This window comes from Gorilla gorilla, chromosome 7 (genome assembly GCF_029281585.2).
Source record: "Gorilla gorilla gorilla isolate KB3781 chromosome 7, NHGRI_mGorGor1-v2.1_pri, whole genome shotgun sequence".
NCBI classification, from domain to species: Eukaryota; Metazoa; Chordata; class Mammalia; order Primates; family Hominidae; genus Gorilla; species Gorilla gorilla.
The window spans coordinates 73268480-73296111 of NC_073231.2; the positions used below are offsets into that span (position 1 = coordinate 73268480).

At 39.1% G+C, this 27632-nt stretch overlaps 1 protein-coding gene and 1 pseudogene across 12 annotated transcripts in view; one reads left to right on the forward strand and one right to left on the reverse strand.

The window, feature by feature from the left end:
* Positions 1-27632, reverse strand: part of SPIDR (scaffold protein involved in DNA repair) — a 476432-nt gene that overhangs the window by 183761 nt on the left and 265039 nt on the right. The window lies entirely within an intron of this gene.
* Positions 2852-26946, forward strand: LOC109027907 (small ribosomal subunit protein eS4, X isoform-like; annotated as a pseudogene).

A 27632-nucleotide genomic window follows, 5' to 3' on the forward strand; every position in this document is an offset into this window, starting at 1 on the left:
TCAGGGAAGAGAAAGAAATAAAGGGTATTCAATTAGGAAATGAGGAAGTCAAATTGTCCCTGTTTGCAGATGCCATGATTGTATATTTGGAAAACCCCATTGTCTCAGCCCCAAAGATCCTTAAGTTGAGAAGCAACTGCAGCAAAGTCTCAGGATACAAAATCAATGTGCAAAAATCACAAGCATTCCTATATACACCAATAACAGACAAAGGGAGAGCCAAATCATGAGTGAACTGCCATTCACAACTGCTTCAAAGAGAATAAAATACCTAGGAATCCAACTTACTAGGGATGTGAAGGACCTCTTCAGGGAGAACTACAAACCACTGCTCAATGAAATAAAAGAGGACACAAACAAATGGAAGAACATTCCATGCTCATGGATAGGAAGAATCAATATCGTGAAAATGGCCATACTGCCCAAGGTAATTTATAGATTCAATGCCATCCGCATCAAGCTACCAATGACTTTCTTCACCGAATTGGAAAAAACTACTTTAAAGTTCATATTGGAACCAAAAAGGAGCCTGCATAGCAAAGACAATCCTAAGCAAAATCACCAAAGCTGGAGGTATCACACTACTTGACTTCAAACTATACTACAAGGCTACAGTAACAAAAACAGGATGGTACTGGTACCAAAACAGAGATACAGACCAACGGAATAGAACAGAGTCCTCAGAAATAATACCACACATCTACAACCACCTGATCTTTGACAAATCTGACAAAAACAAGCAATGGGGAAAGGATTCCCTATTTAATAAATGGTGCCGGGAAAACTGGCTAGCCATATGTAGAAAGCTGAAACTGGATCCCTTCTTTACACCTTATACAAAAATTAATTCAAGATGGATTAAAGACTTAAATGTTAGACCTAAAACCATAAAAACCCTAGAAGAAAACCTAGGCAATACCATTCAGGACATAGGCATAGGCAAGGACTCCATGACTAAAACACCCAAAGCAATGGCAACAAAAGCCAAAATTGACAAATGGGGTCTAATTAAACTAAAGAGCTTCTGCACGGCAAAAGAAACTACCATCACAGTGAACAGGCAACCTACAGAATGGGAGAACATTTTTGCAATCTACTCATCTGAAAAAGGGCTAATATCCAGAATCTACAAAGAACTCAAACAAATTTACAAGAAAAAACAACCCCATGAAAAAGTGGGCGAAGGATATGAACAGACACTTCTCAAGGGAAGACATTTATGCAGCCAACAGACACATGAAAACATGCTCATCATCACTGGCCATCAGAGAAATGCAAATCAAAACCACAATGAGATACTATCTCACACCAGTTAGAACGGCAATCATTAAAAAGTCAGGAAACAACCGGTGCTGGAGAGGATGTGCAGAAATAGGAACACTTTTACACTGTTGGTGGGACTGTAAACTAGTTCAACTATTGTGGAAGAGAGTGTGACGACTCCTCTAGGATCTAGAACTAGAAATACCATTTGACCCAATGAGCCCATTACTGGGTATATACCCAAAGGATTATAAATCATGCTGCTATAAAGACACATGCACACATATGTTTATTGCAGCAATATTCACAATAGCAAAGACTTGGAACCAACCCAAATGTCCATCAATGATAGACTGGATTAAGAAAATTGGCACATATACACCATGGAATACTATGCAGCCATAAGAAAGGATGAGTTCATGTCCTTTGTAGGGACATGGATGAAGCTGGAAACCATCATTCTGAGCAAACTATCACAAGGACAGAAAACCAAACACCGCATGTTCTCACTTATAGGTGGGAAGTGAACCATGAGAACACTTGCACACAGGGTGGGGAACATCACACACTGGGACATGTCATGGGGTAGGGGGAGAAGGGAGGGATAGCATTAGGAGATATACCTAATGTAAATGATGAATTATTGGGTGCAGCACAGCAACATGGCACATGTACACATATATAACAAACCTGCACGTTGTGCACATGTACCCTAGAACTTAAAGTATAATAAAAATAAATAAATAAACACAAAGAGGAATGAGGATATTCAAACACACAAGAAAGAATATTTCCAGTTGTCTCCTAAAATGATTTTTCATTAGTCCTTTCATCATTCTTACTTTTTCCCTTTTGTTCTGTTTTTTGAGATGAAGTTCCGCTCTGTTGCCCAGGCTGGAGTGCAGTGGTGCAATTGCAGCTGACTGCAACTTCCGCTTCCCAGGTTCAAGTGATTCTCCTGCCTCAGCCTCCCGAGTAGCTGGGATTAGAGGCACCCGTCACCATGCCTAGCTAATTTTTGTATTTTTAGTAGAGACAGGGTTTCACCATGTTGGCCAGGCTGGTCTCGAACTCCTGACCTCAGGTGATCCACCAGCCTCGGCCTCCCAAAGTGATAGGATTACAGGCGTGAGCCACCACATTCAGCCAATTTTTACTTAAAAAGCTTAAGATATCATCTATTTATTCTATTTTCTTCCCTTCTTTGTGTTAATGTGCATAGCAGACTTAATCACTGCATATGTAATTATCAATTCACTTCATCTGTATAATTCATGTACCACGAGTTCATACTTCATCATATTAATTATTGAGTTTTAGTTTAAGGCAAAAGCTACTTTTTCTTATCTTCTAATTAACAATAGAAAAATGACAGAAACATTTCCAAACACTTGGAAACTAAACAACACACTCCAAAACATCTATGAGTCAAACAGGAAGTCTCAGGAAATTAAAAAAAAATACATTAAAAAGAATGAAAATGAAAAGATTACATATCAAAATTGGTGGGATGAAGCGAAAGCAGTGCTGAGAGGGAATTTTATAGGGCTAAATGCATATATGAGCTCTTTCCGTGCCTAATGCAGCCATGGCTGGTGGTCCCAAGAAGCATCTAACGTGGGTAGCAGCTCCAAAACACTGGATGCTGGATAAATTGCCCGGTGTGTTTGTTCATCGTCCATCCACCAGTCCCCACAAGTTGAGAGAATGTCTCCCCGTCATCATTTTCCTAAGGAACAGACTTAAGTATGCCTTGACAGGAGGTGAAGTAAAGATTTGTGGCCCACCGTGGCAGCTCATGCCTGTAATCCCAGTACTTTGGGAGGCTGAGGCGGGCGGATCACGAGGTCAAGAGATCAAGACCATCCTAGCCAACATGGTGAAACTGTGTCTCTACCAAAAATACAAAAATTAGCTGGGCGTGGTGGTGGGCACCTGTAATCCCAGCTACTCAGGAGGCCGAGGCTGAGCCAGGAGAATTGCTTAAACCCAGGAGGCGGAAGTTGCAGTGAGCCAAGATCATGCCACTGCATTCCAGCCTGGCGACAGAGCGAGACTCCGTCTCAAAAATAAATAAATAAATAAAAAATATATAAAAAAAGAGAAGATTTGCATGCAGTGGTTCATTAAGATCGATGGCAACGTTCGAACTGATATAACCCACCCTGCTGGATTCATAGATGTCATGGGCATTGACTAGATGGGAGAGAATTTTCGTCTCATCTATGACACCAAGGGTTGCTTTGCTGTACATCGTGTTACACCTGAGGAGCCCAAGTACAAGTTGTGCAAAGTGAGAAAAATCTTCGTGGGCACAAAAGGAATCCCTCATCTGGTGACTCATGATGCTTGCATCATCTGCTACCCTGATCCCCTCCATCAAGGTGAATGATCCCATTCAGATTGATTTGGAAACTGGCAAGATCACTGATTTCATCAAGTTTGACACTGGTAACCTGTGGATGGTGACTGGAGGTGCTAACTTGGGAAGAACTGGTGTCATTATCCACAGAGAGAGGCACCCTTGATCTTTTGATGTGGTTCACGTGAAAGATGCCAATGGCAACAGCTTTGCCACCTGGCTTTCCAACGTTTTTGTTACTGGCAAGGGCAACAAACCATTAATTTCTCTTCCCCGAGGAAACGTATACGCCTCACCATTGCTGAAGACAGAGACAAGAGACTGGCAGCCAAACACAGCAGTAGGTGACATGGTCTCTTGGTGACAAATTAGATCTTTGTACATAATTAAAAATAATGTGGCATGATTAATAAAAATAAATTTAAAAAGATGTGTATACGAGAAAAGGTTCAAATCAACAATCTAGGCTACCTCTCCAGGAACTTAGGAAAACAAGAGCAAAATAAACCCACAGCAAGCTGAGAAAAGGAAATAATAGATTAGAGCAGAAATCAATGAAGCTGAAAATAAAAAATGAAGAAAATTCACGAAACAAATCTGGTTCACGGATAAGATCAATAAGATTGACAAATGTCTAGCAAGACTGACAAAGAAACAGAGAACATGCGAATTACCAATATCTGGAGTGAAAAAGGGAATATCACTATAGACCATGTAGACATCAAAAGGATAACAAGGGAATACTATGGACAAGTCTGCACACAAAATTTGACATGTTAGGTAAAATAAACCAGTTCCTTGAAAAAATACAAACTACCACAAGTCACCCAATATAAAACTGATTATTTGAGTAGCCCTATGACTACTAAGTAAATTGATATTGTGATTTCAAAATTTCCCAAACAGGTATCTCCAGGCTCAGACACCTTCATTATTGAATTCTACCAAACACTTAAGAAACAATTAGTATCAATTCTCCATAATCTTTTTCACGAAATAGAAGAGGAGGGAATACTTCCCAATCCATTTTATGAACCTAGAATTATGCTGGTATCAAAACAAAAGAGTACAAAAACTATAGGCCAATATGCTTTATGAATATAGATGTAAAAATCCTTAGCAAATAAAATTCAGTAATATGTAAAAATATATACATACATCATAACAAAGATGAGTTTATTCCAGGGATGCAAGGCTAGCTCAACATTTGAAAATCAATCTATGTAATCTACCACATTAAATTATAAAGAAAAAATCATATGATCACATAAATCAGTACAGAAAAACCACTTGACAAAAATAAACACCCTCTCATGTTAAAACTTCTCAGAAAACTAGAAATTGTGGGAAATTTCCTCAATTTGGTAGAGAACATCTATAAAAAACCTATAGTTAATATTATATTTATTGGGGAAAGACTGAAAACTTTCCTCTAAGATTAGGAACAAGCCAGAATGTCTATTCTCACTTCTGCTATTCAGTGTAGTACTGGAAGTTCTAGCCAGTGCAATAAGGCAAGAAAAGGAAAGAAAGGGCATACAGATCAGAGAACAAGAATTAAACTAAACCTATTTACAGATGACATGATTGCCTATGGAGAAGTTATGAAAGAATCTACAAAAAACTTCTAAAACTAATAAATGAGTTCAGCAAGGCTGCAGGGCACAAAAATCAACACACAAAAATCAATTATATTTCAATATACTAGCAAACTAGAATACATGGACACCAAAATTTTAAAAAACAACACTTTTTATAATTTTAGAAAAAGAAAGAAAAAAAGGCCGGGCACAGTGGCTCACACCTGTAATCCTAGCACTTTGGGAGGCCAAAGAGGGCGAATCACTTAAGGTCAGGAGTTCGAAACCAGCCTGGCCAATATTGTGAAACCCCATCTCTACTAAAAATACAAAAATTGGCTGGAAATCGCTTGAACCCAGGAGGCAGAGGTTGCAGTGAGCTGAGATCGCACCACTGCACTCCAGCCTGGGCGACACAGTGAGACTCCGTCTCAACAAAAAGAAAAAATAAAAAGAAAGAAAGAAAGAAAGAAAAGATAAAAAGAAAGACTTTGGTGTAAATCTAACAAAATACCTGTAAGAGCTGTATGCTAAAGCTACAAAATGCTAATGAAAGAAATAAAAGAAGAATCATACAAATGAAGAGTCATACTGTGTTCATGAACTGAAAGACTTCATTATGTCATATAATTAGTAGTTCAATTCTTTCCAAAATAATATACATTTAACACAATTCCTACTGAAGTTCCAGAAGATTTTTTCGTGGAGATAAAATTACTCTAAAATTTATATGACAAGGCAAAGGAACTAGAACAGCTAAAACAATTTTGAAAAAGAATACAGTGCTATGAACGTGATTTCAAGACATACAGCTTCTGTAGTCATGACTGTGTGATGGTACAAAGAAACACACACAACGATCAACGGAACAGAACACCCAGAAATAGATCTATGTGATTTTTGACAAAGGTGCAAAAAGCAATTCATTGAAGGGAAGAAGTCCTTTTCAACAAATGGTGGAGAAATTGGACACCCACAGGCAAAAAACAGAAAAACCAAAACCTTCCACCCAAGTCTCACACCTTATATGAAAAGTAACTCAAAATAGATCATAGAGTTAAATACAAAATGACACAGGAGAAAATCTTTTGGATTTACAGCTACGTGAAGAGTTCTTAGACGTGACATCAAAAACACAATTCATAAAAGGAAAAATTGGTAATTTGAACTTCATTAAAATTAAAACTTATTCTGGTAGACCTTGTGAGAAGATATGAAAAATATAAGCTAGAGATTGCAATTAAGGACTAGTATCCAGAATATATTAAGAACCCTCAAAATTTCACAATAAAATAGCAAACAATCCAATTAGAAAATGAGCAAAAAACAAGAACAAATATTTCACTGAAGAGGATAAATAAATGGCAAATGAGCACATGAAAAGATGCTTGATGCCATTAGCATGCAAAATAAAAATAAAACCCTAAGCCTCCCAACCAACTGAACAGAACCCTCTTGGCCAAAGGGACCCCAGAGAAACCCTAAAAAACAAAGTCCTGGGCCATGATAGGATAAGAGGTTGGTTACGCCTCAGTATGCTCCTTCCTTATTAACCTTTAACCAGAATTCTTCCCTAAGGAGTAAGCAGAAACCAACTCCAGAAAACAAGAAACAGATGATTCATTCCTTTATCGCCTTCAGCCAATTATCTGAGGCCAAAACCAGGCTCCCTCTCCCTCTTTGAAGTTTTGATGTGACAGTCCACCAGCTTGACAATGCATCCCTTCCTAAAAACTGACCACCATATCTCTGGACCAGTTCTAACTGACTAGCAGAGGATGTGCTATGAGGGTTTTCAGGTCCTCTGTTTCACCTTTTGATGCCAGAGGGCCAAAAATTCCACCCCTGGATCATGCTAATGCCATCATTTTTTTAACATGTGACCTATGAAGAGGCATGAAGCTCAGTTGTGCTTTTTTCATAAATCTTCATGACTCCTTCTATAGCTTATTGAATATGTATACTTAGCCAACCCATTGGGCATAAATACCTGTGTTAGGCTTTCCTCTCTTAAATTGCTTGTTCTCAGCTTTTGCCAAAGGCTACATTTCCCAGCCAGCAGTGTACCACCCTTTATGAGAAATAAAGCTCTCCTTTCCAAATTTTTGAACCTCATGATTCTTCAGTTGACAAGCACTAGGGAAATGCACATTAAAACCACAATGAGATATCACTATGTATCTATCAGAATAAAAATTTAAAAATAGTGACAACATCAAATGCTGGTATGGAGAAACTGGATCACTCACACATTACTCGTGGCAATGTAAAATGAAATAGCCACTCTAAAAACCAGTTTGGCAGTTTCTTAAACGACTAAACATGCAACAACAATAGGACTCAGCAATTGCACTCTTGGGTATTTATCCCAGAAAAGTGAAAACTTACCTTCACACAAAAACCTGTAGACAAATGTTCATACCAGCACTATTCATAAAAGTTGGACGTCCTTCCATGGGTGAATAGTTAAACAAACTGATATACCCCCATGCCAGGGACGTCCACTCCGCAGTAAAAAGTAACTACTTATACATGCAACAACTGGGATGAATCTCCAGAAAATTATCCCAAGTGAAAAAAGCCAATTTCAAAAGGTTACAAACTATATGATTCCATTTCCATAGCATTATTGAAATGCAAAATAATAAGAACATAAAATAGACTAGCAATTGCTAGGGGTTCTGGAGGGTGACAGGGTGGAAGAAAATAGTATACCTATGAAGAGTGGCAGGAAGGATCCTTTGGTGTTGAAACTATTATATCTTGACTACATTCATAACAAGATCTGGTTTTTACATTGTATGACAGTTCTGCAAGATATTACCCTTAGTGGAAACTGGGTAAAGGATACATAGGATCTTTCTGTATTACTTTTCACAACTGCATGCGAATCTACAATTACCTCAAAATAAAAAGTTTAATTAAAAATCTCTGCACTTGGATGCCTCTCATCAGCTCCAGGTGTATACATTAATTGAAAGATTTTCAAGCAGGGGAAGTGCTTTGATTTACTTTTTTAAAACAAATCCTTAGCTACTGTGTGGAATCTGAATTAGAAACCAGTGGGACAGGTATTCCAAGGGAGCGGTAAGTCTTCTTTAACGTCAGCTTTCCCCCTTCAGAAATCTCTGCTCTGATCCCTTATCACTCTCCAGTCACTCACGCAACTCTGGGCATTCACAGGGTCTCCTCGGATTTGCCTCTGGTTACATTCACCACAACCCTCATCCAGGTACCCATAAAGTAACAAATGGTTGGCAACCACCCACCCAGCCCAGAATTTTCTCTTTCACAATCTTAGTCATTAGAAAATGAAAGTTAATCTCTGGTGTACATGGGGATGTTAGACAAAGATTAAAAAAAAAAAAAGAAAATGACAGTTAAGACGACGTTGCTTACAGAAATCTTCTTCCTTAATTAACTTTGCTGTAGTTTCTTCTTGAGACTTTGTAGACCTTCATTTGATCAGGAGAGACAGCAAGTGCATGTGTGTAACTGATTTGACTGGGGTTTCCAGAATGTGCCTGGGGGACTTTCAGTAAAGATCAGATAGAAGTATGTGTATGCATGTGGATTAGGTAAGTATACTATAAACATATTTATTTTTCTGAGATGGAGTCTCACTCTGTCGCCCAAGCTGGAGTGCAGTGGTGCAATCTCGGCTCACTGCAGCCTCAGCCTCCCGGGTTCAAGCAATTCTCCCACCTCAGCCTCCCAAGTTCAAGCAATTCTCCCACCTCAGCCTCCCGAATAGCTGCGACTACAGGTGTGCACCACCAAACTCAGCTAATTTTTTTGTATTTTTAGTAGAGATGGGGTTTCACCATGTTGGCTAGGCTGGTCTTGAACTCCTGACCTCAGGTGATCCACCTGCCTTGGCCTCCCAAAGTGTTGGGATTCCAGGTGTGAGTCACTGTGCCCAGCCCATATTTTCTTCTAATAATTGATAATTACTGTAAAAATAAGATAAAACTACTATATTTCTGAGCTTTTATGTGAAATGTGCAAGAATTGCCAGAGGCCTAATTCTGAGTGTTGCTAGCATTAACATAAAGGAAAATCACCTACTAAATATAGTAAGTTTTAAAAGTTCTTCTATTCACTATATTTTAAACTGTTTCAAAAGTATTTCCCTTCCCATGGGAAGATATATACACTATTGTGGTGAAAAGCAAGTGTCTGAGTCAGAAAGACCCAGGCTGGAGCCCCAGCTCAGCATCTTACTGGTGGTATAGACATGAGCAAGTTTCCTCACCTGTAAAACAAAAATGGCTCCCATTTCTAACTCTTAGGATTATTGTGAAGATTGAATAAGATAATTCATGTAAATAATTCAGTACAAAGACAGGTTGGTAGTATGTTCTTTTAAGAGTGTTAATTGGTTGGGCGCAGTGGCTCGTGCCTGTAATCCCAGCAGTTTGGGAGGCCGAGGAAGGCAGACCACTTGAGGTCAGGAGTTCAAGACCAGCCTGGTCAACATGGTAAAACCCCACCTCTATTAAAAATACAAAAATTAGCCAGGTGTGATGGTAGACACCTGTATTCCCAGCAACTTGGGAGGCTGAGGCAGGAAAATCACATGAACCTGAGAAGCAGAGGTTGTAGTAAGCTGAGACCGCGCCACTGCACTCCAGCCTAGGCAACAGAGTGAGACGCTCAAAACAAGAGTGTTAATTAAAACCACTGTTTTTTTAATAAAGTAAAATCAGAAAAATTCCATTATCCATTAACTCACTTAATAGTTATTTCATGAATACCTACTATGTCCCAGTCACAAAGTTTCATAAAACAGGCCCTGACTTAAAGCTGACTACCTATCTAGGGGCAATGGGGGAAAGACAAGAAGAAAACGAAGAAGAAAATGACCACAGAGGGTGGTAAGTAGTACTGGCAATACTGTAAATCATGCAGATTAGAAGCATGCCTTGGAAGACAGTCTTCTAAACTAAAGATGTAGTTAGAGAAAGTTCCTAAGAGGAGACAATGCCCAGCCTTGGTAGGCTGGCCACAGGGGCAGAAGAGGGCTAGGGGCTGCCTAAAAGAGGGTCAAAATATTTTATTGTCGTTTTGCAATTATATATTTTTTTTGAATGCTTTTCCTGGTAAAATAAGTTTTCAAAAAATATCATCCTGTAGTAACAGGGATACTTTTTAAATAAAATTCAAAAGTAAGTTAAAATAACCAATTTTACTTTCCTTTTCACTTATTTGAATATAAAAAGTTAGCAAATTCTTTTTGGATGACATCAATATTTATTTTCCCCTATGCTTCAGGCTGGCCTACACACTCTCCATCAAAGGAGAAACCGCGAGAACAATTTTATTGCTTCTGTTTCACTGGAAGTTTTGGTCCTAAATTAGCCTTATAACCTTCTTATGATATTATTCAAAAAAGTGTTTAGGATTCAAACCTTGTCTCAGCACAGTCCCTCAAACTGTGAACTACACAAGTTCCAAGGGTTTATTTACCTCCTATCAAGCATAATGTGGGGGAATAATACAGTCAACTTGGAGCAATAAATTCAGCAAAACTGTGCTTCCCTTTTCCTCTTATTTGCTGTCTCTCAGGGCCACAGAATATTTTTACTTCTTTCTTTAAAAGTTGGGTTAGGATAAGAAAGAAGCCAGTCCAATCCATAATCCATGCATTAGAAAGGCCAGGCCAGCTTCCCACCATGGAGAGAGAGGAACCCAGCTGCTAGCAGACAGTCCTAACAAGGCTGCAGGTCTCACAACAAGCACTCAAACCAACACCTGATAGCATCCCTTGAGAAAAGGGTTTTTTTTTTTTTTTTTTAAAAGAAGAAAAGTGAAGGGCCTTAAGATTGTCAGGTATGCACCAAACCCCACTTCCCAGGACTGAATACAGTCCCCTCTTGGACACGAGTCTTGATTTATAAAGCATTTACATGAGTGGATTAGAAAAACACCAGAATAACAGTCAAGTGGCCAAAGGACATGGCCAGAAAAACCACAAAGAAGGACATATGAAATGCTTGAAAAAGTGTTCAATCTCTTTAATTTAAAAAATGCAAATTAAAATGAGATGTCATTTATCTTCTAAAGTGAAATAAAATAACAATTAATAACATTGAAAAGTCTCAGCACTGCCTTGAGCCCCAGGTAGGATGGGCCCTGTGTGGTCCTTGTCTGGCTAAGGGAGGTGGCCTCGCTCTGGGCACTGCATACCCACCGTCTCTTCTGTGCTTTTTAATGATGTAAGAAAGGACTTACATATGATGGTGTGCTGATAAGGAAAAAATTACCAGTATATAAAATCTTAATATATTTTTAAAAAGGTTAATCTCTGCTAGTGCAGTAATGGGTAGTTTCTAGTCTCTTTATCTATCACATCTCTCAGCATTTTTTTCAAATATCCCACAGTAGGCCGGGCACGGTGGCTCACGCCTGTAATCCCAGCACTTTGGGAGGCTGAAGCGGGTGGATCACCTGAGGTCAGGAGTTCAAGACCAGCCTGGCCAACCTGGTGAAACCACGTCTCTACTAAAAAAACAAAAATTAGCTGGGCGTGGTGGCAGGTGCCTGTAACCCCAGCTACTTGGGAGGCTGGGGCAGGAGAATCGCTTGAACCTGGGAAGCGGAGGTTGCAGTGAGCCGAGATCGTGCCACTGAACTCCAGCCTGGGTGACGGAGTGAGACTCCGTCTCAAAAAAAAAAAAAAAAAAAAAGAGAAAGAAAAAAGGCAAAATCCAAACAAATATCCCACAATAATCATTTCTTGCCCTTATTATTGGAAACAAATCTATTCATAAAGAGAAAAATATGATTCAATTTATATAAATTTCCTTTTGAAGGCTTTGGTTTACTCTCTATTTTATAAAGCAAGACAGAGAGCTATATCAAATTTATAGAGGCAAAACCTGAAAACTCAAATATTAAATATAATTACTTGGACCAGAAATAAAGCTGCTCAAAACCGAGAAAGAAAAACAGCAGTGTCTGACAATGAACATTAATTTACTTACTTTGTTCTTTTTTTTGAGGCAGAGTCTCACTCTGTTGTCTAGGTTGGGGTGCAGTGGCATGATCTCGTCTCATTGCAACCTCCACCTCCCAGGTTCAAGCAATTCTCTCGCCTCAGCCTCCCTAGTAGCTGGGACTACAGGCACCTACCACCACACCCTAGCTAATTTTTGTATTTTAGTAGAGACGGGGTTTCACCATGTTGGCCAGGCTGGTCTCGAACTCCTGACCTCAGGTGATCTATTGCCTTGGCCTTCCAAAGTGCTGGGATTACAGGCGTGAACCACCACGCCCAGCCTTAGTTTATTTTCATAGTATTTTCTCCTTCCAAAGTTAATCTTCTCAGCAACCTCTGGGAACTCCTATTTTTTCTTTATTTTTATTTTGAGACGGAGTCTAGCTCTATCGCCCAGGCTGGAATACAGTGGCGCGATCCCGGCTCACTGCAACTTCTGCCTCCCAGGTTCAAGCAATTCTCCTGTCTCAGCCTCCTGAGTAGCTGAGATTATATGCGCGAGTCACCACGCCTGACTAATTTTTGTATTTTTAGTAGAGATGGGGTTTCACCGTTTTCCAGGCTGGTCTCGAACTCCTGACCTCAAATGATCTGCCCGCCTCAGCCTCCCAAACTGTTGGGATTACAGGCGTGAGCCACCATGTCTGGCCCTGTTTTTTCATTCTTTAAAAAATTAATATACTAATTTTTAGAGTAGCTTTAGGTTTATGAAGAAATGAAGCAGAAATACTGAGAGTTCCCATATACCCTCTCACCTATCTCAGTTTCCCTATTAACATCTTGCATTAATGTGATATATTTATTACAGCTGGTGAGCCAATATTGACACATTATTCAGTAAAGTTCATAGTTTACATTGGGTTCACTCTTCGTGTTGTACAGGCCTATGGGTTTTGGCAAACGCATGACACGTGTCCACCATTACAGTATCATACAGAAGTTTCACTGCTCTAAACATACCCTGTCCACCACCTATTCATCTCTCCCTCCCTCTAAACCCCATAGATCTTTTTAATATTTCCATAGTTTTGCCTTTTCCAGAATGTCAGTTAGAATTATACAGCATGCAGCCTTTTTAGGTTGGTTTCTTTCACTTAGCAATATGCATTTAAGGTTCCTCTATGTTTTTTCATGGCTTGACAGCTCATTTCATTTTGTCACTGAGTAATATTCTATTGTGTGGATGAATATGCACCAGTATGTTTATCCATTCACCTACTGGAGACATCTCGGTTACTTCCAAGTTTTTGGTAATTATGAATAAAGCTGCTATAAGCATTTATGTTCATGTTTGTATAGGCATGTTTTCAACAATTATTTGGATAAATATCAAAAAGTGCAATTGCTGGATCATATGGTAAGAATATGTGTATTTTTGTAACAAAGTGCTGAACTGCCTTCCAAAGTGGCTGTTCCATTTTGCATTTCCATCAGCAATGAATGATAGTTCTGCTCTTCCATATCCTTCCCTACATTTGGTGTTGTGTGTTTTGACTGTTAGCCATTCTAATAGATGTCTAGTGGTATCTCATTGCTGTTTCAATTTGCAATTCCTGATGACACATGATGTCAAGCATCTTTTAATGTGATTATCTGCCATCTGTACATCTCCTTAATGAGTTGTCTGTTCAGAGCTTTTATTAATTTTTTAATTGGGTTGTCTGTTTTCTTACTGAGTTTTAAAAGTTCTTAGTATATTCTGAGTACAAGTTCTTTACAAGATATGTGTTTTAAAGACTTTGTCCCAGTCCACGGCTTGTCTTCATTGTCTTAACAGTGTCTTTCACAGAGCAGAATTTAAAAATTTTAACAAAGTTCATCTTGTAAACTTTTTCTCTCACAGATAGTGCCTTTGGTCACTGCCAAACTTAAAGTCATCTAGATTCTCTTCTATCTTATATTCTAGTTTTATAGTTTCACATTTTACATTTAGGTCTATGATCTATTTTGAGTTACTTTTTGGTGTAAGATCTGTGTCTAGATTCATTCTTTTTTATGTAGATGTTCAGGTGTTCCAGCACAATTTCTTGAAAAGATTATTTTTCCATTAAATATCCTTTGCTTCTTTGTCAAAGATCAGTTGACTATATTTATGTCAATTTCTTGTTCTATATTTTGTTCCATTGACCTATTTGGCTATTCTTTTTCCTGTATCACTGCCTTGATTACTTACAATAATTCTTGAAGTTGGATAATGTCACTTCTCTTTGTTCTCTTTCAGTATTGAGTTGGCTATTGTAGGTATTTTGCATTTCAACAGAAACTTTAGAATCAGTTTGTTGATAACCATGAAATAACTTATAGGCATTTTGATTGGAATTACACTGAATCTACAAATCAAGTTGGGAAGAACTGACATCTTAATAACATTGAGTCTTCTTATCTATGAACGTGGAATATCTGTTTAGCTCTTCTTTGATTTCTTCATCAGAATTTTGTACATTTCTTCATGTAGATCTTATATATATATATTTTTAGATTATACCTGTTTGATTTTTTGATGCAAATGTAAATGGCATTGTTTTTATTCTCTAATTGTTCATTGCTAGTATATAAGTAACTGACTATTACATATTAACATATTCTGCAGCCTTGCTATAATCACATCCTAGGTTCAGGAATTTTTTGGTGATTCTCTGGAATTTCTACATACATAATCACGTTATCTGCAAATAAGGACAACTTTATTTCATCCCTCACAATCTGTGAGTGGTGAAAAGGGCATCCTTCCTTGTCTTGCTCCTGCTCTCAGTGGGAAAACATCTAGTTTCTCACCATTAAGTACGGTGTCAGCTGCAGGTTTCTTTGCAGAGGTTCTTTAACAAGTTGAGGATGTGTCTTCTATTGCTAGTTTGCTGACTATTTTTTTTAACATCAAAAATGGGTGTTGGATTTTGTCGAATCCTTTTCTTCCATCTATTCATAAGATTTGATTTTTCTTCTTTAGCCTGTTGGTGTGATGGATTACATTAATTGTTTTTTGAATGGTAAACTTGGTCAGGGTAGATAATTCTTTTTATATGTGTTAGATTTGATTTGTCAACATGTTGTTAACTATTTATGTATCTACATTCATGAGAGGCACTGATCCTTAGTTTCCTTTCGTATAATGTCTTTGCCTGATTTTTAATACTGGTCTCATAGAATTAGTTATTTGTTATCTGCAAATAAGGACAGCTTTATTTCATCCCTCACAATCTGTGAGTGGTGAAAAGGGCATCCTTCCTTGTCTTGCTCCTGCACTTAGTGCTTAAGTGTTTCCTTAAGTTTCTATTTTCTGGGAAAGATTATAGAGTACTCCTTCTGCTTCTATTTTCTGGATGAGATTGCAGAAAATAGGTATAATTTCTGCCCTAAATGTTTGGTAGAGTTTACCAGTGAACCCATCTGCCCTAAATGTTTGGTAGAATTTACCAGTGAACCCAGCAGTGCTTTCTGCTTGGAAAGGTTATTACTGATTTTCTTTAATAAATGCAGGTCTATTCAGATTATCTGTTTCTCCTTGTGCGAGTTTTGGTAGAGTGTGTCTTTCATGTAATTGGTCTATTTCAACTAGGTTAATGAATTTGTGGGCAGAGAGTTTTCCAAAATATTACTTTATTATCCTTTTAGTATCTATGGGATCAGTAGTAATGGTCACTCTTTCACTGTGGATATTAGTAATTTCTGTCTTTTTTCCTTTTTTCTTAATCTGGCTCCACATTTATCAATTTTATTAATCTTTCAAAGAACCAGCTTTTTTTTTTCTGTTGATTTTCTCTAATTTCCTGTTTTCAATTTCATTAATTTCTGCCTAATTTTTCTTTTTAACCTTTATTTTAGGTTTGAGAGTACATGTGAAGGTTTGTTACATAGGTAAACATGGGTCATGGGGGTTTGTTGTATGTATTATTTCACCACTCAGGTATTAGGCCCAGTACCCAACAGTTATCTTTTCTGCTATTCTCCCTCCTCCCACCCTCCCTCTTCAAGTTGACCTCAGTGTCTGCTGTCTCCTTCTTTGTGTTCTTAAGTTCTTATCATTTAGCTCCCACTTTTAAGTGAGAACATGTGGTATTTGGCTTTCTGTTCCTGTGTTACTTTGCTAAGGATAATAGCCTCCAGCTCCAACCATGTTCCTGCAAAAGACATGATCTTGTTCATTTTTATGGCTGCATAGTATTCCATGGTGTATATGTACATTTTCTTTGTCCAGTCTACTGTTGATGGGCATTTAGGTTGATTCCATGTCTTTGCTATTGTGAACAGTGCTGCAATAAACATTCACATGGATGTGTCTTTATGGTATAATGATTTATATTCCTCTAGGCATATACCAAGTGTATTAGTCTGTTCTTATGTTGCTATGAACAAACACCCAAGACTCGGAAATTTATGAAGAGAAGAGGTTTAATCGACTCACAGTTCTGCATGGCTGGGATGGCCTCGGGAAACTTACAATCATGGTGGAAGGCACCTCTTCACAGGGCAGCAGGAGAGAGAATGAGTGCCAGCAGGGGAAATACCAGTCACTCACAAAACCATCAGATCTCATGAGAACTCACTCACTATCACTAGAACAGCACAGGAAAAATGGTCCCCATGATTCAACTACCTCCACCTGGTCCCGCCCTTGACACGTGGGGATTATTACAATTCAAGGTGAGATTTGGGTGGGGACACAGAGCCAAACCTTATCACCCAGTAATGGGATCGCTGGGTTGAATGGTAGTTCTGCTTTTAGCTCTTTGAGGAATCACCATACTGCTTTCCACAATGGCTGAACTAATTTACACTCCCACCAACAGTGTATTAGGGTTCCCTTTTCTCTGCAGCCTCGCCAGCAACTGTTATTTTTTGACGTTTTAGTAATAGCTATTCTGACTGGTGTGAGATGGTATGTAATTGTGGTTTTGATTTGCATTTCTCTAATGATCAGTGATGTTGAGGTTTTTTTTCCCCCATATGCTTGTTGGCCACATGTATGTCTTCTTTTGAGAAGTGTCCATTCATGTCCTTTACTCACTTTTTAATGGGGTTTTCTCTTGTAAATTTGTTTAAGTTCCTTATAGATGCTGGATATTAGACCTTTGTGAGATGCATAGTTGGCAAATATTTTCTCCCACTCCGTAGGCTGTTTACTCCTTTTAGTTTCTTTTGCTGTGCAGAAGCTCTTTAGTTTAGTTAGATCCCACTTGTCAATTTTTGCTTTTGTTGTGACTGCTTTTGGTGTCTTTGTCATGAAATCTTTGCCCATTCCTATGTTGAGGATGGTACTGCCTAAGTTGTCTTCCAGGGTTTTTATAGTTTGGGATTTTACATTTAATTCTTTAATCCACTTTGAGTTGAGAATTTTTATTATCTTATTTATTATTGGTAAAAATTATTTTGTTCCTTCTATTTATGATTTAATTCACTCTTCTTTTTCTGGTTTCCTAAAGTGGAAGTTTAGATTTACTGATTTAAATATTTTTTCTTTTCTATTGTGTACATTCAATGCTATAAATTTTCTTTACACTGCTTTCACTGAAACTTACAAATTTGGTTATGTTGTATTTTCATTTTCACTTTGTTAAAATATTTTAAATTTCTCTTGAGATTTCTTGATGTGTGTTAGAAGTGTACTGTTTAACCTCCAAGTATTTTGTTACTGAGTTCCAATTTAATTCCATTATGGTCTGAAACATACTCTGTATGATCCTATCATTTAAATTTGCTAAGATGTGTTTTATGGTCCAGAATTTGGTCTGCCTTGGTGAATGTTTTGCATGAGCTTGAGAAGAATGTATATTCTGCTGCTGTTGAATGAAGTATTCTATAAATGTAAATTAGATTCTGTTGTTCAGTTCAACAATACCTTTATTGAGTTCTGCCTGATGGATCTGTCAATTACTTATAAAAGAGTGTTGAAGTCTCTAGCTGTAATAGTGGTTTTGTCTGTTTTCCTTTGCAGTTCTATCAGTTTTTTGCCTTATGTGTTTTAAATCTGTTGTCACATAAATACACATTAAGGGCTGTTATGCCATCTTGGAGAACTGACCCTTTTTCATTATGTAATACTCCCTCTTTATCTTTGATAATTTTTCTTGCTCTAAAATTGGCTTTGTTTGAAATTAATATAGGTACTCCAGCTTTCTTTTGATCAATGTTAGCATCCCTATCTGTGTTTTTATATTTAAAATGAGGTTCTTATAGGCATCTTGTAGTTGAGTTTTATTTTTGTTTAAATCCACTCTGGGCCAGGCGTGGTGGCTCATGCCTGTAATCCCAGCACTTTGGGAGGCCAAGGCAGGTGGATCACCTGAGGTCGGAAGTTCGAGACCAGCCTGATCAACATGGAGAAACCCCATCTCTACTAAAAATATAAAATTAGCCAGGCATGGTGGCACGTGCCTGTAATCCCAGCAACTTGGGAGGCTGAGGCAGGAGAATTGCTTGAACCTGGGAGGGGAGGTTGCAGTGAGCCGAGATCACGCCATTGCATTCCAGCCTGGGAAACAAAATAACCAAACACTATCTCAAAAAAAAAAAAAAAAAAAAAAACAAACAAAAATCCACTCTGACAATCTTTGTCTTTTAATTAGAGTTCAGATCACTGATCTTTAAAGCAATTATTGATACAGCAGGACTGATATCTACTATTTGTTACTGTCTTCTATTATTTGCCCTTGTTCTTTCTGTTATTGTATTCTACTCTTTTTCTGCCTATAGTTTTAATTGGCCATTTTATATGATTCTATTTTTTTCTTCTCTTAATGTAATAATTTTTGTCGTATGCCACATAATGGTGGTTCAGTAAATGGCAGACTGCATATATGACAGTGGTCCCGTAAGATTATCATGGAGCTGAAAGATTCTTACTGCCTAGTGATGTTGTCCTGAGAAACTGACTAATAAGACTTTCTTGGAACTGGAACAGAAATGCATACCAGAAGAAGAGGTAAGAGAAAAGGAAACTGCAGGAGAAGAAACAGAAGTAGAATCCCCAAGAAAATTCCCACTGAAGGGTTTAGCAGAAGCTTTTACAGACCTCAACAGGCTCCTTAAAAAGTCTTCTGAAAACACAAACCCCAGTACCAAAAGGTTTTCATTAATGTTGAGGAATGTTCACGGTGTATTCTCTGCTTATAAGCAAATCTATGATGATAAAGCAACAAACCAAGTGATCTACCATGGATATGTTTCTAAAAGGAATGACATCTCCTCAAGAAGAGCCTCAGGCAGGTCCTTCAGGATATTTTCCAGAAGGCATTGTTGTCATGGGAAATGACAGCTCCATTCACATTACTGCCCATGAAGGCCAGCCAGTGGGACAAGTTGTATACGTAGAAGACAGTGTGACATTGATGATCCTGACCCCATGTAGGCCTAGGCTAATGTTTGTGTATCTCCGTTTTTAGCAAAAAAGCTTTACAAGTTTTTTAAAAAGGTTGGGTACAGTGACTTATGCCTGTAATACCTTTGGGAGGCCAAGGTGGGAAGAACACTTGTGGCTAGGAGTTTGGGACCAACCTGCGCAACATAGCGAGAAACATTTAAAAAAAATAGCTGGGCATGGTGGCACATGCCTGGAGTCCTAACTACTTGGAATGCTTAAGTGGGAGGGTCGCTTGTGCCCAGGAGTTTGAGGCTGCAGTAAGCCATGACTGCGCCACTGCACTCCAGTCTGGGGGATGCACAACCTTGCCTTTAAAAAAAAAAGTTATAAAAAATTTTAATGAAAAAAATTTTAGAATAGGGATATAAAAAATATTTTTGAAATAATTTTGTACAACTGTACAATGTGTGTTATAAGCCAAGTGTTACTACAAAAGGATAAAAAATTAAGAAAAATTGTTTATGAAGTAAAAAAGTTACAGTAAGCTAAGGTTAATTTATTATTAAAGAAAGAAATGCTTTTTTATAAATTTAGTGTAGCCTAGGTGTTCAGTGTTTATATAAAGTCTACAGTAGTGCATAGTAATGTTCTATACCTTCACATTCACTCACCACTCACTCACTGATGGCCCCTGACCCCAGAACAACTTCCAGTCCTGCAAGCTCCATTACAGGTAAGTGCCCTATAGAGGGGCACCATTTTTAACCTTTATACCATAGTTTTACTGTACCTTTTCTATGTTTAGATATTTTTTTTTTCTGACACCATGGTTCTAAAGGTGTTTTGTTTTGTATTTGACACAGAGTCTCGCAGTGTCACCCAGGCTGGAGTGCAGAGGCCTGATCTCAGCTCACTGCAACCTCCACCTCCCAGGTTCAAGTGATTCTTGTGCCTCAGCCTCCTGAGTAGCTGGGATTACAGGCCAGTGTCACCACACCCAGCTGGGGTTTCACCATTTTGGCCAGGCTGGTCTGGAACTCCTGGCCTCAAGTTATCTGCCTACTTCAGCCTCCCAAAGTGCTGGGATTACAGACATGAGCCACTGCATTTAGATATGTTTAGACACATAAATATTTATCATTTTGTTACAATGTTCCATGGTGTTCAGTATAGTTACATGCTATACAAGTGTGTAGCCTAGGAGCAGTAGGCTATACCATACAGCCTAGATGTGTAGTAGGCTATATCACCTAGGCTTGTATAAGTGCCCTTATGATGTCTGCATAATGATGAAATCACCTAATAATGCATTTCTCAGAACATATCCCCATCATTAAGTGATATATGATTGTACTTCCTTTTTTACTTTTTTATGTGGTTCCTCTTGAGTTTGATGTGCATTTAAAAGTAATTCAAGTCCACTTTTAAATAACACTATGCAACTCCATGGGTAGCACAAGTACTTTACAATAACAAAATATTTCTAATTCCTCCTTGTATCTCTTATAATATTGCTGTCATTCATTTCATTTATACATGAACTATGACCACTGAATACATTTTAGCTATTATTTTAAACAAACTTACGTGTTAGATCAACTGAGGTTTTATTTTACCTACATTTTTTCCTTCACTTACAATCCTTTCTTTATGTATATCTCAATTTCTGATCTATATTATTTTCCTTCCTTTTGAATAATTTCTTTTAACATTTCTTGCAAGGTAGCCTTAGTAGTGACAAATTGTCTCAGTTTTTGTCTGGGCTAGTGTTTTTTTTCTTTGTCACCATTGAAGGATATTTTTGCTAGATATAGGATTCTAAGTTGTTGAGTTTTTTACTTCAATACTTTATTTTTATTTTTTATTTTATTTATTTATTTTTTGAGATGGAGTCTCGCTCTGTTGCCCAGGCGTGCAATGATGTGATCTCGGCTCACTGCAACCTCCGCCTCCTGGGCTCAAGCGATTCTCCTGCTTCAGCCTCCCAAGTAGCTAGGATTACAGGTGCGTGTCACCATGCCCGGTTAATTTTTTGTATTTTTAGTAGAGATGGGGTATCACCATCACCAGGATGGTCTCGATCTCCTGACCTCGTGGTCCTCCTGCCTCAGCCTCCCAAAGTGTTAGGATTACAGGCCCGAGCCACCGGGCCTGGCCCCCTTTAATACTTTAAATATTGTGCTACATCTTTTTGTTTGCAAGACTTCTGAAGGGAAGTCTGATGTAATTCTTATTCTTCTTCCGCTATAGGTGGTATGTTTCTGCCAGCTCCCCCTCTGGTGTTTTTTCTTTGTCTGTAATTTTCTGCAGGTTAAGTATGACATGCTTAAGCGTAGATTTTGTTTTATTTATCCTGTTGGTGTTTAAGCTTCCTGCATCTGTGGTTTGGAGCCTATCATTAATTTGGAAAAATTCTTTTTTTGACTTCCTGTCTTTCCTCTCCTCTGGTATTCCCATTACACATATGCCATACCTTTTGCAAATGTCCCACAGTTCTTGAATATGATGTTCCTTTTTTTTTTTTTTTCACTCTTTTTTCTTTTTGTATTTTAGTTTTGGGAGTCTTGGTTGACATTTCTTCAAGCTCACTAATTCTTTCAGTGGCCATGTCCAGTCTACTGATGAGCCCATCGAAGGCATTCTTCACTTCTGTTATGGTGCCTTTGGTTTCTAGGATTTCCTTTTGATCTTTCCTAGGGTTTCCATTTCTCTCCTTCACCCACCTGTTCTTGCCTACTGTCCAATCTTCCCTTTAGAGCCCCTAACATATTAATCTTAGGAATTAAAAAAAAATCCTAGTCTGATTAATTCTAACACCTCTGCAAAACCAGAGTCTGGTTCTAATGCTTGCTCTGTTTCTTCAAACTGTGACTTATTTGTCTTTTAGAACGCCTAGTAATTTTTTGTTGTTGAAAGCCAGACAATGATATATTGTGTGAGACAGACTGCAGTATAAAGATCTTTAGTATAAGGTTTTAAAACTTCACTTTTCAATATTTTTTATCTTTCCCATTTTACATGAGATATGTATTTAAACAAGCAGATGCTGGACTTCTAGGGGAAAGTATCAAGGATTCCTTTCTCACTTCTTTTTTGCAAAGACAGATTGGCCCCATGTGAACAGCTATATAGAAAAAAGTGATGAAACTGTCCTTGGTTTTACAACGATTTATTTTAAAAAATTACAAGTATCCAGTGGAACAACATACGTGAGGTTTGTTATTATCATGTTGTTGCTGTTGTTGAAACAGGGAGAGTCCTGGAACAGAAAGATCAGAGCTGGATGAGCAAGCTACTAATGGAGAGAGTCTTTCCACAGAACCAGTATTTTCCCCATCCACTTCTCCATGAGATGTCAATTGAGACACACCATCTCCAAGTAGATAGCTTTTAAAAAAACATATGCCACTGGTAAAAGTAATTTAGGAAAGCAAGAAAACAATGACAGCAATATGCTTGTGTGCCTTCGCCATTTCACGTCCATTAAAAGAATAGTAGCTCTCTGTCCAAAGATGGAAATAGAAAACTAAAATAAAACAGTAGCCCACAGGCAACATCTGGTGAACCCAACCAAGACTGGTGCCAGTGGGGGCCATCTGGCGAACCATACTGATCCCAAGCTGGTCGCCAAGGCCAACACCTACAGAGGCTACATCTGGTTGACCTGGCGACTTTAATGATGGGCCGTCTTTATTGTTTGCTAGAGTGTTTTCCGAAGCTAAAATTTTCTCTGGTGTCCACGTTTTTGTCTCCCCTGTTATCTTTGAGTTTCTCTACAGCCTTCCTCTTAAATAAGGTCTGAGATGCTCAGTTCTTTCCGTTTTATTCCTCTGTTACTACACAGGAGCCTTGCTGATGTGGTGGTATGGTGTCAGGGTATGGGAGGTGTTCTATAGTCCTATGATGAGGTCTAGGTCTTTAGTAAGCCTGTGCCTCTGGGCTGAGATCTTGACAGGTGCTTCTAAGCTTTTTTCTCCCCAGAGAAACAGGAAGGCTGGAGGAAATCTGGAGTTGGTGTTGGCGTTTTTCCTTCCCCCGAAGTTAACTGGGCTCCAATAAAACTCCAATTGGTCAGACTCTGGTAAAACAGTTTCTCTTGAGGGCTGAATGCTCCGGTATACTGTTAAATGGCTACCTTTCCCTTCCCCCGATACAAGCACAATGGGTTGTTCCCTGATCTTCACAGTGAGAACCTAGCAGGGTTCCTAGACATAGAACATAAAACATAAAACAAAAGTGTGCCCCCTCTCTCCAAGACAGGACCCCCTGGAGTGTAACTTGCAAGCTTGTCCACACCGAGCCTCTGGCAATGTGTGAATTAATTGAAGTTTTCTTAGGCTGCTTCTGAGTTCTGCTGGATATGTCACCTTCAGGTCTTTTGCTCTGGGAAGCTGTGATTCTCTGTTTATTTGCCTGTCATTTGCTCCAATTTGGGGGGCAGCTGTTTGTTCTGTGACAATTCTCTGATGAAGCTAAAAACCACTGATTTTTAGTTTGTTCAACTTTTTCTTATTGTGAAGACAGGAATGACAACTTCCACCTGCCTTATATGCTAGACTAGAAACCAGAAGTCAGAACTCCTGCTTTGGACTGCTTCATTTTGACCTATTTAAACACTGTCTTGTTACAGTTCCTGGATGTTCAGTTGCCACATCCCTGCAGCACCCTGCAGTTAGCTCTGGGAATCTCCTGAACGGTTTCATTTCTGTACATTTGGTTCCTCTAAACACCAGGCAGCTGAATGCACCATCTCCATAAAACAGCCAAGAAGAAGCAGGGTTCATTTTTTTTCTTTTTGCTCGTGGTCTGCCACTATGTGACAGTTACATGGTTTTTAAGGCTTCTTAGCCAATAAAGACTAGATTTTGCTCCCTGTGACCAAAATCCATGCCTTAAATTTTCTGATTTCTCTCTTAGCACCTAGCAAAGTAACAGTAAGGTAGCAGGACTCTGCTCTTTGTTAATAGTAAACTCAAAATTTATTGATGTTTAATCTGGCTCTAATCCAATGGACCAGACCAGAATTAAATAACCAAGAACAGTGAGAAATGCACATGTTGTGATGTCAGCAAGGCCACTTGCTGACCCCAGGCATCATTGCAATGTTCCTTATTTCAGTACTGGATGCACTGCCTCAGTGTGAGGAAGCTGAGCCTGGGAACAGCCCCACAACAGAACATCTTTCCTTTCTGTCCTTTCCACAAATTCAGAGGCTCTAAGTTTAACTCAGGGGAATACAAGATTCCTAAGGACACATAGGCTGGTGCCATTATATGCTTCTGGATTCCTTCTGATCCACACTATGCTAAGTTTTGCCAGGTATCTTAAGGGGTGGCTGGAACTACACTGAGCAGATTGCATCACATTTTCTACAACTGCAGGGAAAAGGGGTAAGCCCCCCACACTTCCCACAAATCCAGACAGCATGTACACAACCTGGTGTTCTCTCAGGACAACTCAGTAGGCACAGCCAGGTCCAACTAGCCAGCAGTGCTACCACCCTGCCTTGTGATTTTTTTTTTGAGGCAGGGTCTCACTCTGTCTACCCAGGGTGGAGTGCAGTGGCTTCTGGGCTCAAGCGATTCTCCTGCCTGAGCTGCCTGAGTAGTTGAGACTAAAGGCGTATGCCACCACGTCTGGCTAATTTTTGTATTTTTGGTAGAGATGGGGTTTCACCATGTTGGCCAGGCTGGTCTCGAACTCCTGACCTCAAGTGATCCGCCCACCCTGGCCTCCCAAAGTGCTGGGATTACAGGCGTGAGCCACTGTGCCCAGCTGTGACCTCTTTTTATAAGTTCTTTCTTCATACAGAAAACTTTGGAAAGAGGGAGAACATAAAATTTTCTAAATTTTCACCTATGTTGGTTAAAGAAAAAGAAAGTAGGTTATTCAGTCAGTAATGCCAAAGCTAGAACCATAGAAAGAAAGATACTTTTTTTCCTTTTGTTTTCCAGGCTCCTATTCTGGTAAATGGAATATCAGGATTCTCCACAGAATCTTGTGACGACAAGGCAGCAAGCAGCTGCCCTTTGGCACAGCATGTAAATGAACTCAGTCACCCCCTGGGTTTTCCCCTCTTCTTTCCCTGCTCTTTAGGAGGACACAGAATCATAGGGAGTAACTAGCTGAAGTTTGCTCTGTACTTTAACAGCAGGCAGGAAGCCAAACTGCAAATACAATGACCAGATTCAGTTTTCAAGCAAACACTGGAACTGAATTCACCCTAGTCCGGGAAGAATGCCTCGGATCAGAACTAGCAGGAAATCCAATTCAAAACAGGGTGTGTCATCCCTAATTCACAGTGTGGCCTTTACACCTTTCATGAAGTCCTTTGGAAATAAAAGCTTCCTTCTGTAAAAGATCTCCCCTAAAGACTACGTTTTACTAAATTGTATCAGAAATCTCTTGCAGGAGATATCTTAATTCCCAAGACCAGCACCCTTGGTACAAAGTGTTAGCTCCACTCTTTCTCCTTTGAATACTGAGTATTAAACTTTTAGAATTTATTAATAATTACTTAGTTCTCCCAATTCCCTTCCAACCTCTGAGTGTTCTCTGACATCATGCAGTAGCAACTCCTTTCTTGTTCTCTGGGTCACTTGAATAACTTAATATGAAAATGCTTTGAGACCTTCAGAGAATTAGGACAGTCGCATACTTTGGCCCAGGCACCCGCAAGACGTGCCAGGAGGTTTACGTGCCTGTCTCTCTGCCTCTAGCTGGTTGGGGTTGTCCCAGGGCTCTGAGGAGGGACACACGCAAATGCTGAGAGCCTGCAGTTTCCTCGGGGGTGGTCAGGAGAGTACAGGACCTGCTGCCCATGGCTGACCTACCAAAATGGTGCTGCGACTATAGGATCCCAGAGGGGCTGCAGTTAGGCATGTGAAACAGTGAGCCACATGCCAGATACACACATTTTAATCTGGATGTACATGGGAGGAGAGTATATGAGAAATGACGAAGCACAGGCTTCCTAAACTGGTTTAGCAGAAGAGGAGGAGGAGATTTCTCATCCACACAATGACAGTACTTTTTATGTTAATTCTTAGTTTGCATAATCTAGTTTCAGGTGGAGAGTTGCCTGATTTACCTAATAAAATACAGGATGCCCAGGTAAATGTAAATTTCAGATAAACAATGAATAATTTTTTTAGCATACATGTGCCTGGTAGTTTATCTAAAGTTTACATTTACCTGGCACCCTTTATTTCATTTGGTAACCTAACTCAGGTGTCAATTCTAATTAATTCATCTGTAAAATAACTTTTGGTGGTATTTTAGAAGCTACCACACCAGGTATCCTTCTGACACTTCAGGACACTTAATCTGTCATTGTGTTTTTTCATAGGTGTGTGGACAAAACTGCCATCTCCTCACCTCATACGGGAAAACAGAGAGGCCTGCAGTTCTGTGGGAAGACTTCAAAACAGCTCTCAAAAAGTAAAATTGTATCACCAGAGAAACTGGGTTATGTAATGGTGCATACCACACTTCTGTTTTCCTGAGGAAGTTAGCACTTCTTATTGAGAAGGCTGCGGCCTGATCATGCTGTTATTACCACTAAAAAACAAAAATCTGTGAGGCCCCCAGAGGCTGCCCAGCACTATGTAACAGGGAAAAGAGGGGCAGGCCTGGGTGCAGGGTGGTCGCATCCATGATCCAGCCTGACCACCATCACCAGCCGGCAGGGAGACAGACTCACACTGAAGATAAAGCAGAGCTGCTGTACTGGCTGGACTTGAGGTGGTTTAAGTTGGCAGCTACATCGAAGGACTTCTGAAAAGCTCAAGTGACAGTTACACCTTTGCACTCTCCACATTCAGCTGGCCTTTTCCCTCAAAACATGGATAATCTTCAAACCTCCCTGAACAGGTGGAAATGCGTCTTTCCTCTAAGCCAAGTTCTCAGTCCACATTAGTCCATACTTGGCTACAGAATTGACGTTTGTGGCCACAATCCTACTAGAAATGACCTTTGGGTAATATCCTTATCTTGTTGATCTAGTTAGGGTCAAGTAAAACGAAATAGGTTTTCAATCAAATACTAAGAAGCTCACAAAATGGAATTTAGGTGAAAACACACCAAAGCAGTATTAAAGTTCAAATTCCAAAAGAAATACTTGCATTAAAA